At 38.4% G+C, this 12,136-nt stretch overlaps 1 long non-coding RNA gene across 1 annotated transcript; it reads right to left on the bottom strand.

Annotated features, from left to right (window-relative positions):
• Nucleotides 1-5,552: 5,552 nt before the first annotated feature.
• LOC119792080 lies at nucleotides 5,553-10,327 on the bottom strand. The gene is made up of 2 exons (XR_005281934.1): nucleotides 9,216-10,327; nucleotides 5,553-9,126 (listed from the first exon to the last, which is right to left on the bottom strand). It is a non-coding gene; the product is annotated as an uncharacterized LOC119792080 (long non-coding RNA).
• Between the last annotated feature and the right edge of the window lie 1,809 nt (nucleotides 10,328-12,136).

Here is a 12,136-nt window from a genome sequence, read left to right as displayed (position 1 = left end):
AACGAAATTTAATTTTGTTTACACTCTGTTTATACAAAGTTACAATAAAAGTTGTCTAAGTTAGTCTTAAGTCTAAGCTAAATGAAGTGCTGCTAGGAAGCATCCTGCTTCAGTTCAATTTCAATTTAGTTTATTTATATAGTTCCTTGTCATCTCAAGGCACTTTACAGAGACAATTTAACCAGGTCATACAGTCAAACTTATTCAAAGTTTTCTATTGATTCTCTATTGTTTTCTATTGTTTTCTATCGACTCACTGACTCCAAGGCAATCCCTTACACAAAGCATTCTTGTAGCGACAGTGGAGAGGAAAAGTCATTTTTAAAAGAAAGAGACCTCCAGTAGAACCAGTGTCAGAGTGAGCGGACCTCTGCTGAGGCCGACTGGGTTTCAAGGAGACGGCAGCAGAGATCAATTAGAAGTAATAACAGACTTCCTAACCTAAGGTCTTTCCTTACTACCAGTACTAATCAGATACCACCTATTACTGCGACTGTAGACTCACTTCCACTGCAGCATTAAGTGCTGTAATTGATTTAAGGCATTCCGATTGAGGAAAATAATAGAAAACAGCTTAACCCCTTGATACCTATTGTTGCAAATATGCAACAAACCATATTCTATGTTGAACAGTTTGTTTCAGCTGTGGCTGGTTTTAAAGCTCCACATTATTGCTGTTGATGATGTAGTTGTTGTTATCGATGAAGAACCCATATTACTCAAACAGCAAACATAGAAGGTGTGGGGCGTGCTTTAGCGGTAAGGCAAGGCAAGGCAAGGCAAGGCAAATTTATTTGTATAGCACAATTCAGTACAAAGACAATGCAAAGTGCTTTACATGATTAAAATACAGGAAGATAAAACAGAATCAAAGCAAGTAGGAAAAATAAAAAAAATAAATAAAATAAAATAAAAAATGCAGGAAAAAAAAGAATATTAAAAACAGTTGGATTAAAGGAAATATGTTTCAGTTGAACTGTTTAACTAGAACAGTCGAAGGCAATCCTAAACAAATGTGTTTTTAGTCTTGATTTTAAGGAACTCAGGCTTTCCGCTCTTTTACAGTTTTCTGGAAGTTTGTTCCAGATAAGTGGAGCATAGGAACTAAATGCTGCTTCTCCATGTTTAGTTCTGGTTCTAGGTATGCAGAGCAGGCTGGAGCCAGAAGACCTGAGTGGTCTGGAGGGTTGATACACTGATAGCAAGTCTGTGATGTATTTAGATGCTGAGGCATTCAGAGATTTATAGACTAACAGAAGTATTTTAAAGTCTATTCTCTGAGATACAGGGAGCCAGTGGAAGGACTTTAGAACCGGGGTGATGTGCTCTAGCGGTGCAGTGGAATCTGACCTGAGGACCTTTGCCGCATGTCTTTCACCTCTCTCATACCCCCTTTCCTGTCAGCCTACTGTCAAAAAAAAAAACAGCCTCTAGTGCTGTAAAAAATAAAAAATTAAAATTTAGAAAGTGCACTCCCCCAATATCAGTGGGGACATAGGAGCTTTGGGCAAGCACTTTTTTCTAGTACAACTGTTGTTAGAAATTTGCACTTGGGCTAAATTGCTATCTTTTTTTGTGCCATAGTCAAAGTAACAATCTCAATTTGATAACTACTTAAAGGCAAAAAACATGTGCAATCATTTTACATACATGTATGTGAATTCAGGTGTCAAGGGGTTAAAAAAATTCTTGCAACTGTCAATGAGAACACTTAAATGTGTATTAACAATAATAATTTTGAATGCAGTTATACACTACTGAAGAAGTGCTGAACTTCTCTGGACAAACAGAAAAATGGATAAAAACAGAAGCAAAAAGAGGTATGAAATTTTCCTATGTTCAGCCTGTTAAATCTGTCCTAATTTTAAAATGTTTTACTTCAAACAGCATTCTGTGAATTTTAAGCATATTTGGTTTTATTAAGCTCAGGATAATTCTTCCAAATTCTTTCATGATGATAAGGGTCAGTTTCTTCTTTGAGTTCAGGCCTTTTTTAATGATTTTAGGTGCATTAAAGAAATAAAAACAACTGAAAAAAATCACAAAGTCAGACTTATTCTTGCAACTTTTCATAGAATGAGAATAGTTCTACGTCGCATTCCCCATTGTTGTATTTCCTTCCTTTTACTTTGTTTCCTCTTTGTTTTAATCACACATAAAAACTTCTGTCTTTTTCAATGTTCCTCAATGAATGTAAAATACATTTATCTTAGGTGGAAGTATTACAAAATACCAGAGTTCTTTTGGTATTTTTTCTTCTTTGTGAAATAAGAACCATTTATTTCTATAAAAGTCCATATTGTCATGTTTGGTATTGCTTCAATCATATTAAACACACATCTTCATAAAAAATATGTGTGTATATCAACTCCAATGCTTCAATTAATATATTAAGGCAATACTCTTTTGAAGCAATTGGAGTACGGTATATAAAAAAAAAAAAAAAAGCAATTATTTCATGACTGAATGTGAGTTAACTGTGGATATTAATATAATTATTTGTTTTTGAATATAACTGATTGAAAGGCCAACTTATAACCAAACATCTGCTACAGTAACTACAGATGTAAACTAATAGATGTTCTGCCATATTGATTCTGTCTTCTTTGTCCATCTAAGCTGTTGAGGTTTTAAATAGAGTCAGACTAATGAAGATAATAATGTATCTGACTGTGTCTGACTTTTAATTAGTTTAACCCTAACCTACTGTATGTATCTAGCTTTTTAAGAGAGAGACTAAATGTTATCAGTGTCTGAGAAACTTTTCTTTGATTTGAGTTAATTTTACTCAAATTTCCCATAAAAGACATTTTACCGAAATGGCAGAAGAAGTACTGAATTGAAGTAAAATGTTATTTTTAAAACTTTTTTAGGCAGTCCCTTTGCTCCAATTTTAAGTTTGAACCAAAGCCAAGACAGGGATTTACAGTCTGAACTTCTCTCTGAGCTCTGTTCTGTGATAGTATCTGAGAGAAGCGAAAGTGAAACACATCAGCTTCTTTAGATCGGATCAACTAACAAAAACCGTCCTTACTAACTGCAGCATGGGACAGATAACGTGCATAAACAGAGCTTTTTTTATTTTCCTTTTTTTTTTTATTAACCTTTATTTAATTAGGAATGGTTTAAACATTTGAGTTAGTAAGGCAATTTGGGAAACATGACATAAAATCTTAAAAGTGACTTAAAAAAACACAGTGATCCAGAGTTACATTTAACTTAGGCCTTTGAAGGTTATTGAATAGTTTTCTTTTTACTAAACAAATATTAGATCCAGCCCGGTGACATGTCACATTTAAACATTTTCATATCAAATATATTTTTTCTTATTAACTTATTAATAAAGTTATATCTACATCCATACATGGACAAATAAATTAAATTGAGGGTAACTGTCTGAGGAGTGTATCTATTTTTCACTTTATGTGCACGTCACCACGCCTGCAGGAGCCGTTCAGTCTTTGTTGTGTTCCCGTTCTACCTCAGTGGCAACCCCAGCTTAACGTACCTGGCCGTCTCAAACAAAACCGGTAGAATTGCAAGAATCCTGTCTGATTGCACTAAACATGCACAGACCGGTGCAAGAATCCTCTACAGGCCGTCTGCCAGCCAGGAATGTGACTCAGTGATGTCACTAAAGCAGATAGTAACCACTGTTCTGTTATAGATACCTTACAAAGTCCAACTTTACCTTACCGACTTTACCAACTTTAATATCTTCTCTGCAGAAATAGGAGGCTTTTTATGAACTAGTTGCTGAGAATTAAAATATCTAAACAAAAATAGTTTTAAAAAAACTGGCTATAGTACATTTACTCTGTAATATAGAAAATGCTGTTACCTTTTGGGTGTTAAAAAACATCTAGTTTTTTATGCCATTCTTTTATCAGATAATATTAAAATGCATAAAGTTCTGAATTTTATATCAGTTTAAAAGTTTGCAAAGTACTATTTTCATTATTATTATTTATTATTATTATTATTATTATTATTATTATTATTATTATCATTATTATTATTATTATTATTTCCCAATAAAAATTAGAATATTCATAGATATATCATTGTATAATGCATATATATCTTTATATGCATCAAAATATCTATACCTGTAGGAGATTAAGATTTAAAACTATCCTAATTAAACATTTGGATTTTATGATAAATGCTGCAGTTATCGTTGTTTTTTTAAGGTTTCTGTTTACACTTTATCTTAGAAAACAGCATTAAAATGATCTAAAACATTCCCAGCAATGTATATTAAAAATATTTGTTTGTAATGAACTCCAAAACAGAGTCTGGAAGGCCTCCTGCTATTAAATCAGATTCAAGTTGTGATTCTGATTTGGAGATAAATGCTAATATGAATTTTAGTTAGCAGAAACAGTAGAATTACACCTATATCTACCAGGGGAAGCACCAATTCTGAGATTTAGTGTAATATTTCATAATAATATGAAAAAGAAGAAAATTTTCTATATATAATTACTATAGAAGCCCTTTGAGGCCTGAGCTTTGTTTAATCTCTTAAGAAAAATGAGATTTACCCCTTTATATTTCACTGAAAAGCAGTTCAACCTTTTGATAATCAAATAAAAAATGAAATTTTTTGAAAATAATGTCTGCAAAGTAACAAAGAGGAAAATCCTGTTGTTCCTTTAGTAGAATAGATGAAGCCGTTTCTTTTTGATCACAGGTCTGTGAAAGGTGACTCAGCAATGAATGGTGCTCTGGGTTTAATCATTAAAACAAGCAGGATGCCAGGATTAGATTCTTTAAATAAAGAGTTACAGGAAAACAATATAATTACCCATAGATAGCACAGCTCCTATAATAATTTACCAAAACCAGAACCACGTTGGAGACTGAGAAAAATGAATCCCACTGAACCTTTTAACTTTAGCAAACAGATTCAACATGTTTTCCTTCGTTCAGAGTCAGATTTTTGAGGGGAGCTTCAAGGTTTGCGATGTTTCTGGGAATTGCAAACTCTTCCTCCTGGCTGAGGAGATCAATGAGGCTTGAGGCCTGTTATGTTAAACGGCTAAATGGTTTTTCTGTTTGTGTTCAGGCTGATAAAATCTACGGACTCCGTTTAGATAGTCAACTGAAACCCAGAGCCAATCTAACACAATATCTATTGTCTCTTTCTGTCTCTGTAATGTAGATAAAAGACTTTTACCTTTATGTGGGTGAAAGTAACCAGTGAGTTTGCTAGAAGCATTTCTGCAGACACAGACGCCTAGTTTGTGGCACAGAAACATGCCTTGTGCTGCCTGGGTTATCAGGCCAGCCTACTTTGAGCCGCCATACAGGGGGGCACAATGAGGGCTTAGCTGATGGAGGGACCTCATGGGTAAATTGAGGCATTTAAAAAGAAGCTCTGTTCAGCGGTAACCTGATCCACACCTGACTGAGGCTCAGCATTCCGGTGTGTCCGAGGGAAGAGTTCACGATTACCAAGGAAGCTGCTACAGAAGGGCTCCAGAGAAAGTAAAAACTGTTAAAAGTACCCCCAAAAAGTAAGAAAAATAAAACAGACAAAAAGGCAATTTACAATTTAAGCTCCTTTATTAAATGTTCCAGTTTACATTGTAAAAATATTTTCACATTTGAAATTACAGAAAGATTTTGTGCATTGCAACCTCCACGGTTTTAAAAGCTATAAATATCATTTCTGGGTAAAATGAAAAAAAAAAACAAGTTGTTGCTGTTATAATGAAAAACGAATAAAGTTAAGTTATTGTACATCATTCTGAATGTAAAATGCATCAATCTTGCTCTGGACAGCAGCTTAAAGGAGAAACTTTGACTCATGACACATGGAAGAAGCCAAAAGAAATAAATCCAACTTCCAGTGCAAGGATCACAGTTCCACAGTCGTCCTTATTAAGCCCCACATGCCTCTAACTGTATAGACGTTCTTTTGCTTTTAGAGGCTTGGCTTCTGTCAACACCAACGCACTTCAGATGCACAGAGCAAGAGGAGGGGAAGTAAGAGAGCAGAAGGTAGCGCCATTTAATGGACGGCATTACCAGACAGTATTAGACACCAGTAATTACATCTAACCATGTCTGGTAAGACGCCTATCAACAGGCTGGAAGGGATGACTTCTGAGTGTTCATCTGTACAAAGAGGAAGAGCTGCAGGAAACAGAACAGTGTGGAAACAGGTTTGCCCCCTTTTTGTCTGGAGAATATATTTTTGTCCCTTTATGTCCGTTTGAACTCGTAGAGCATGCAGAGAAGTAAGTAAAAGCACAAGTAAACAGACTGAGGAACACAAAGAGAGTTAAGCTCGGTTAGCTGAAATCATTCTGCTGAATACAAAATATGTGGCAACAATACAAACATGACATGTAACAGAAAAAAAAGGTTATTTCATTTTCCTGTGGCCTGGATAATAGAGCTTGGTGGGCAAATAAAGGTGTGGCTCAATATTTGTGGGGGTATATCTCCCTCCTTTAACAAACACAGAGTTTATGCCTGCTCTACTCTTTTTTTTTTTTTGTCTGTGCGGAGGCTTTATTACTACATCTCTGCCTAGATAAGATAATGATTTAATGACACGTAAAAAACAATAATGCATCCTCAATTACTTTTTAGTTTTTAGTTACCAACAAGAGCTCTAATTTCATCCCTTTAAGTTTGTTTGGAGTCTGTTGTTAGCAGGTTTTGCTTGATTTTCTTCCTGTAGACAAGGCTTTGAGAGTCTGAGAGGAAGCAAGTTTTTTTCTCTCTCTCTTTAACCACCATCAGGTGAGCTCATGTGTCCGTTTCAGGATGTGCCACGCAGGTAAAGCTCTGCCGACCAATCACTGTTATACAGCACAAAGACTAACGCTGTTCAGGGGAGGGAACAAGGAAATGTCGCCCTGCAGGACCGGTGGAACCATCAACCGACTGCTATTCTTTAACTTGGGTGGGGTGAGGTTGCTACAACAGCTTTTTGTGTTGTTTTTTCTTGTGAGACAAGCAGAGGGGAAAAACACTGTGCTTGACATCTCTTCTCAGTTATAAAGTCTCTTTTTGGTCTAAATGTTTGTGTATTTTTACATAAACTATTATCTGTTGTTGTCTTTCTTTTTTAGTTTGAACAATCAACAATGCGAGGTAAAATGGCCGGGGGTATCTGCAGCACTAACCCTAACCCTAAACACAAGACCAAAAGTACACTTATTACACTAAAATTAAAAGTACCAAGTTTACTTTTAGACATGAGCCTCTAATGTAAAAAATAATGCTCCCAAGTGGAATCGGAGAAATATAGAAACCCAGGAAACATCGTTACCAGACAGTGTTAGAACAACAGTTGTACAATCCAGCACTGTCAGGTAAGATGGATCCTGAGAACCACTTCTATCGTCACTCAAGCGTCAGGCCGGATCCCGGAGGTTCAAGAGGAACAGGTCGCTGCTAACTCTGCAGAAAGCTGTTTGTCTGGTTGGAGTCAGCAGATGATTATCATCATCATTACCAGGCAGTATTAGAGAAAGGGATGATATCCAATGCTGCCTCGTAAGATGGAGATAGTCACCCAAACACATCCCCTATCTAAGCTTACATTAGCAGCAGAGCTTAAGGCTGAAAACATGGAAAAATGCTTTAAATAATATGAGGTGATGTTAGTTTAATTGTTTTAAGGTTAATGGAAACTGACTTTTTTTAAAAAGCCAAAGTTTAACTGAAAACTTTTTAGTTCAAAACAAAAAAACAACAGCAATGGAAGAGACTGGTCTGCCTGACCTATTTTTGAGTTTATAAACATGACCTGTAAGGCATTTAACTTTAATTCCTGTCAAAATGTATCGTTTAACTATACTTTTGTCTAAGAAGAGAGCCTTAAATGACACACTTTTCCAACCTTTGATTATCTCAGTGTCATTTTTTTATCTTACTTTTCTGGGCTACATAAAGACAAAGACTGGCTGACATGAAATGGCCGAAAGATAATCATGGACATCCGCTGTCTAACTGGAAGAGCGTGACGCCATCAGGAAGGGTGAGAGCAAAGCGCCACACGAGCCAATACAGTCGGTGAAGGAAGCGTACAGACATGGGGGAAACACTCCAACACTGAGTAACTGCTGAAGCTGTGTTGTGATGGGGGTTTACCGCTTAAACCTGCTGTCACAGAAGACTGGGCCACAGAGGTTGTTAATGATTGCCAAAACCTGTTCTGACTAGTCTAAATCTAAGGCACCACTAAGGTTGGGAGGGCTTCTTCTCACACAATACATGGCTGTAAGTAATTTCAAAAGTGCCACCAAGTTTATAGACAAACGGCAGGGAGCTGGTTAGGTTACATAGCTTACTGTATGCAAAGCTCTTTGAGTTTAAACTGCAGCAGGTTTCTTTAGAAATGTCTGTCTCAACATATGCTCAAAGAGAAGGATAACTGTCTTTTCCTTTCCACCCTCTTTTTTTTTTCGTTGGCAGACCTCTCTGCCCCGTTGTCTTTGTGTTTGCCGTGTGATGAAAGGCCGATGGAATGCTGCTCGGCTCGACCTGAGCCAACGGTGTGTATGCAGAAGGTCATAGAAACAGCCTTCGTTTACTGAATAACACGGATCTTTCACAGGTACAACGCGTGAAGTCCTCACACCCTGTGCCAGCATTATCGGGTTTTACGCTTATGTTCCCTTTTTCCCTTAGCAAACATGCAAAAATTATCCTTATTTACTTATTAAAGTCAGTTTATATCATAAATACTGCCTTCAATTAGAAAAAAAGGTTTCAATAATCCTGTGAGTCTAAAAGCTGATTCTCAAGGAGAGGGGGAGGGATAAAGACAAGGCTTTAAGGGAGGGAAAATTCAGGGAAAAGAAGGTGGAGAAGGAAAACAGAGAATGCACCTGTAACCTTACCGTCGTGAAAGGTACCCCACGGAAAGAATGAAACAAAACCAAAGTAAAGAGAACATGTTTAGAGGGAGGGGACTGAAAAAGAAAGACAGAGAGCCAGAGAGAGAAAATAGATCTTGAGTTTCCAGCCGGCTGCTTGAGAACGCTCCGTCTTCCCTCCAGCCGGGCAGGCCCCCATGAAATGAGAAAGTCAAGCAGACATGCTCTCCCAGACTCTTAGTTAGTTAATCATCAGCATTATAAACCAGCACTGCAGGCCCCTCTGAGGAAGAAAAGAGGAAGAGATATAAAGAATAGGTAAGCCCAGAAATAAACAAGCAGGTAGAAACAAAGCAGTGGAAATAAAAGTACCTGAACAAAGTGGAGCTTGTTCGTATCATTCGACTCATACGTCCTATCAGTTTGTCCTCCTTTCGTCCAAAAACTTCCTCTCCCGATCATGGCTATTTTCTGCCTTTTTTTTCTCCTTGCTTGTTTTTTGCCCAATTGTTGCTCGCGGTGCTCAGGGTTGTGGGAGTCTGAACGGCGACCCACGCTTCTTTGCCTGCTGGTAGCGAGGCGTGATCAGGTAACTCTGCCCTCTTTGCTGGAATGTGACTCTGCTGTGAAGTGAACAACCCGATAGGTAAACCAGCCTGGCCCTTAATCAATAGTTGCTGTCTTTGTGAGAAAACAATGGCGGGGGGGAAACCCAAAACCTTATTTAACTCCTGGCCTTATCTCAACGCAAGCTAATTGGCCCCTCAGAGCAGCCGGGGTCCAGCCGAGCCACTGTGATATTTAGGCCCTGGAACTGGTTATCATCCAGGTGCAACTTGTTTTACTGTTTTTTTGTTAACATATTCAGTGATGTAGTTCGCTTTACATATCATTTGGTTGCTCCACCCCTACCTCCCACCCTTTGCTACCTCTGAATTTCCACTTCCATGATTTGAATATTTCAAATGAAAGTCTAAAATGTTCAACTGCTTTGACTTTCTGAACTTTTCCTTTAATTTCTGTGTTTTGTTTGATAATTTCATTTATTCTACTTTATGCATTTCACCTGATTATAATGCTTTAACTAAAATATATTTTGTTTTCTCCATAGTATTAGAAAATTTCAACTTTTGAATAAAAGCTATAAAAATCTAAAAAACTTGTAATTTTTTTTTTTTTATAATAAGCACTTTTTCTGTTTAGAATATCCCATTCTGGCCTTTTTTAATGGGCCCTAGTGAAAAAAATGTAACATTACTTCATATAACTTAGTGCTAAAATGTATTTTAGCATTTTATATATTATCTAATAACTTTTAGTCTCTTATAAACCTCTTATAAACTCTGCTGGTGTTTCATTAGTTCCAGTCAAAGTCGTCCCAGCTCATAATGCTGTGTCATTCACTCCTGTCTCACTGTTGCTGCTGTTTTAAACAAGCCTTTCTCCTCCTCAGGTGATAAAGGATAAACTTTCACTTGATTTCAAACTTGATTTCAACACTTTCAAGAGAAGTCCACCCAGCCAGAACTCTGTCCTGTACTTCCTTGTAGTTCGCCAGCAGAGTCGGCGGCTCTCATGTGACCAACAGCTATTCGAGTGTACAAAGAGAAATGAACAAATTTTTCCCTCTCAGCCAATCACAGCCCTCCACCTTGCCCCGTAGTCTTCTCCCTACTGTATTCAGTCGACATTTTCCCTCCATTTTGCCCCCCCTCTCTTTTTGTAGACGTTTGCTGTCGCCAGGCAGCCTTAAAGCGCCTTTGAAAGTAGTCCAGAAAACAAGATAATGTACACCTTCCAAGCTGTGGAAAACTCTCTGTTATGTTTAGTCTCTGCCCTGCCTGAACTTGCAGCGATACCTCAGAGGCAGGAAAAGTGGATGAGCAGACATTTTACATCCGGCTCGCATCCACTTCCCAACACTAAGTGAATGAGGCTATGAAGCTCCATCTTGAAAGCCCAAAAAAAAAAGCAAGCAGTAACTTGTTAAAGAAGGATTTTAAAGTAGATTAAAGGGTTTTAAGGCTTAACTGGTAAAGAGGAAAGCATCGTAAGGAGTTCCCTATGAAGCACTGACGATGTTTCTTAAAGTAACCAACTACAGCTGTTAGATAATTAGTTTATAAAGCAGATTCATACCGTAAAGCCTCGGATGTCTCTTCGTAAGAAAAATTGTGTGCTTTAAAAGAGGGATTCAGCGTCTATCTTCATATCCTTTGACAAGTCTGGCAGTTTGCCTTTACCTGCCCCAACTGGTCTATCCAGTTTAGGAATGAGCGTTGGCCTCTATTGTGTTCTCTTCTTTCTCTCAGCTTAAATGGAGTTGGAATTTGATCCAGTTATTATTTTCGCTTCCCATCGAAACTGCTTAAACCCTTGTTTAAAAGCAGGCATTGCGTCCCCACCCAAGGACTCCGTACAGCTATTTGATTTGTTTGCCACAAATTTTGCGTTCAAAGCAGCACACCTTAAAGTTTTACACCGTTGAGCAACAGGTTATGACAACTGCTGAAGACTTAAAGATGGTGAAAGAAGAAGACCAAGAAGCGATTTTTTTTTACCCCATCTTTCCCAGGTGCGGTCACTGAGCCAGAAACCCAAGACAAGAGGCAGCATTGTATGAGGGCTCTTGACGCCCCTGTTGGCTAGCTGCTCCCGCTGAAGGACGGTCGACCTCTGGAGCGGCGATCTGAGCGTAAAGGGAAAAAAAGGCTGTCCCTCTCAGGTAGTCTGCATCTGTAGAGACGGAGGATGAGCCAAGCCCCGGAACAAAACAAACCAGTTTGAGGCGCGTCACTTATCTTCCTGTCGCCGAAGCAAGGCTTAGTTTTTTTTTTTTCCATGCGCTCTCCTTGGCAGTCTGAAGCACTTAAGCTCCTCAAGAAGACAGAGGCTGAATTTGTAAAGGGCTTGGTTTACATGTAGCCTGAACCCCCTCCACCCACTTTTCCCCCACAGGTGTAATTTTCAGGTCGCAGCCAATCTCTTTAGCCTCTGGCGCTCACAGGTGCGTCCTCCGTGCCGTCTTCAGCCAATAGTAGAAGAGACTAAGCCCCCCCCATCCACCCCTGACCCCCCCGCTCATGCCCTCAAACTCCCACCTCACCGGTTAGCTCACCTCCAGCCTCCTCATAAGCCCCCAGGTACCTTGTTGTGTGTTTTTTATGATGTCAGCTCAAGCTTCTGTGGGAACGACCTCCTCTGTTCATATTACAACTCAGACAACAACTGCGCCTCCATCAACACGAGCTGACGAACACACCCATGATGTCTAAGCAAAGAAAATAAATTGT

This window comes from Cyprinodon tularosa, unplaced genomic scaffold (genome assembly GCF_016077235.1).
Source record: "Cyprinodon tularosa strain WSP-4 unplaced genomic scaffold, ASM1607723v1 ctg409, whole genome shotgun sequence".
Classification (NCBI taxonomy): Eukaryota; Metazoa; Chordata; class Actinopteri; order Cyprinodontiformes; family Cyprinodontidae; genus Cyprinodon; species Cyprinodon tularosa.
This window is presented reverse-complemented; position numbering and strand designations above follow the sequence as displayed.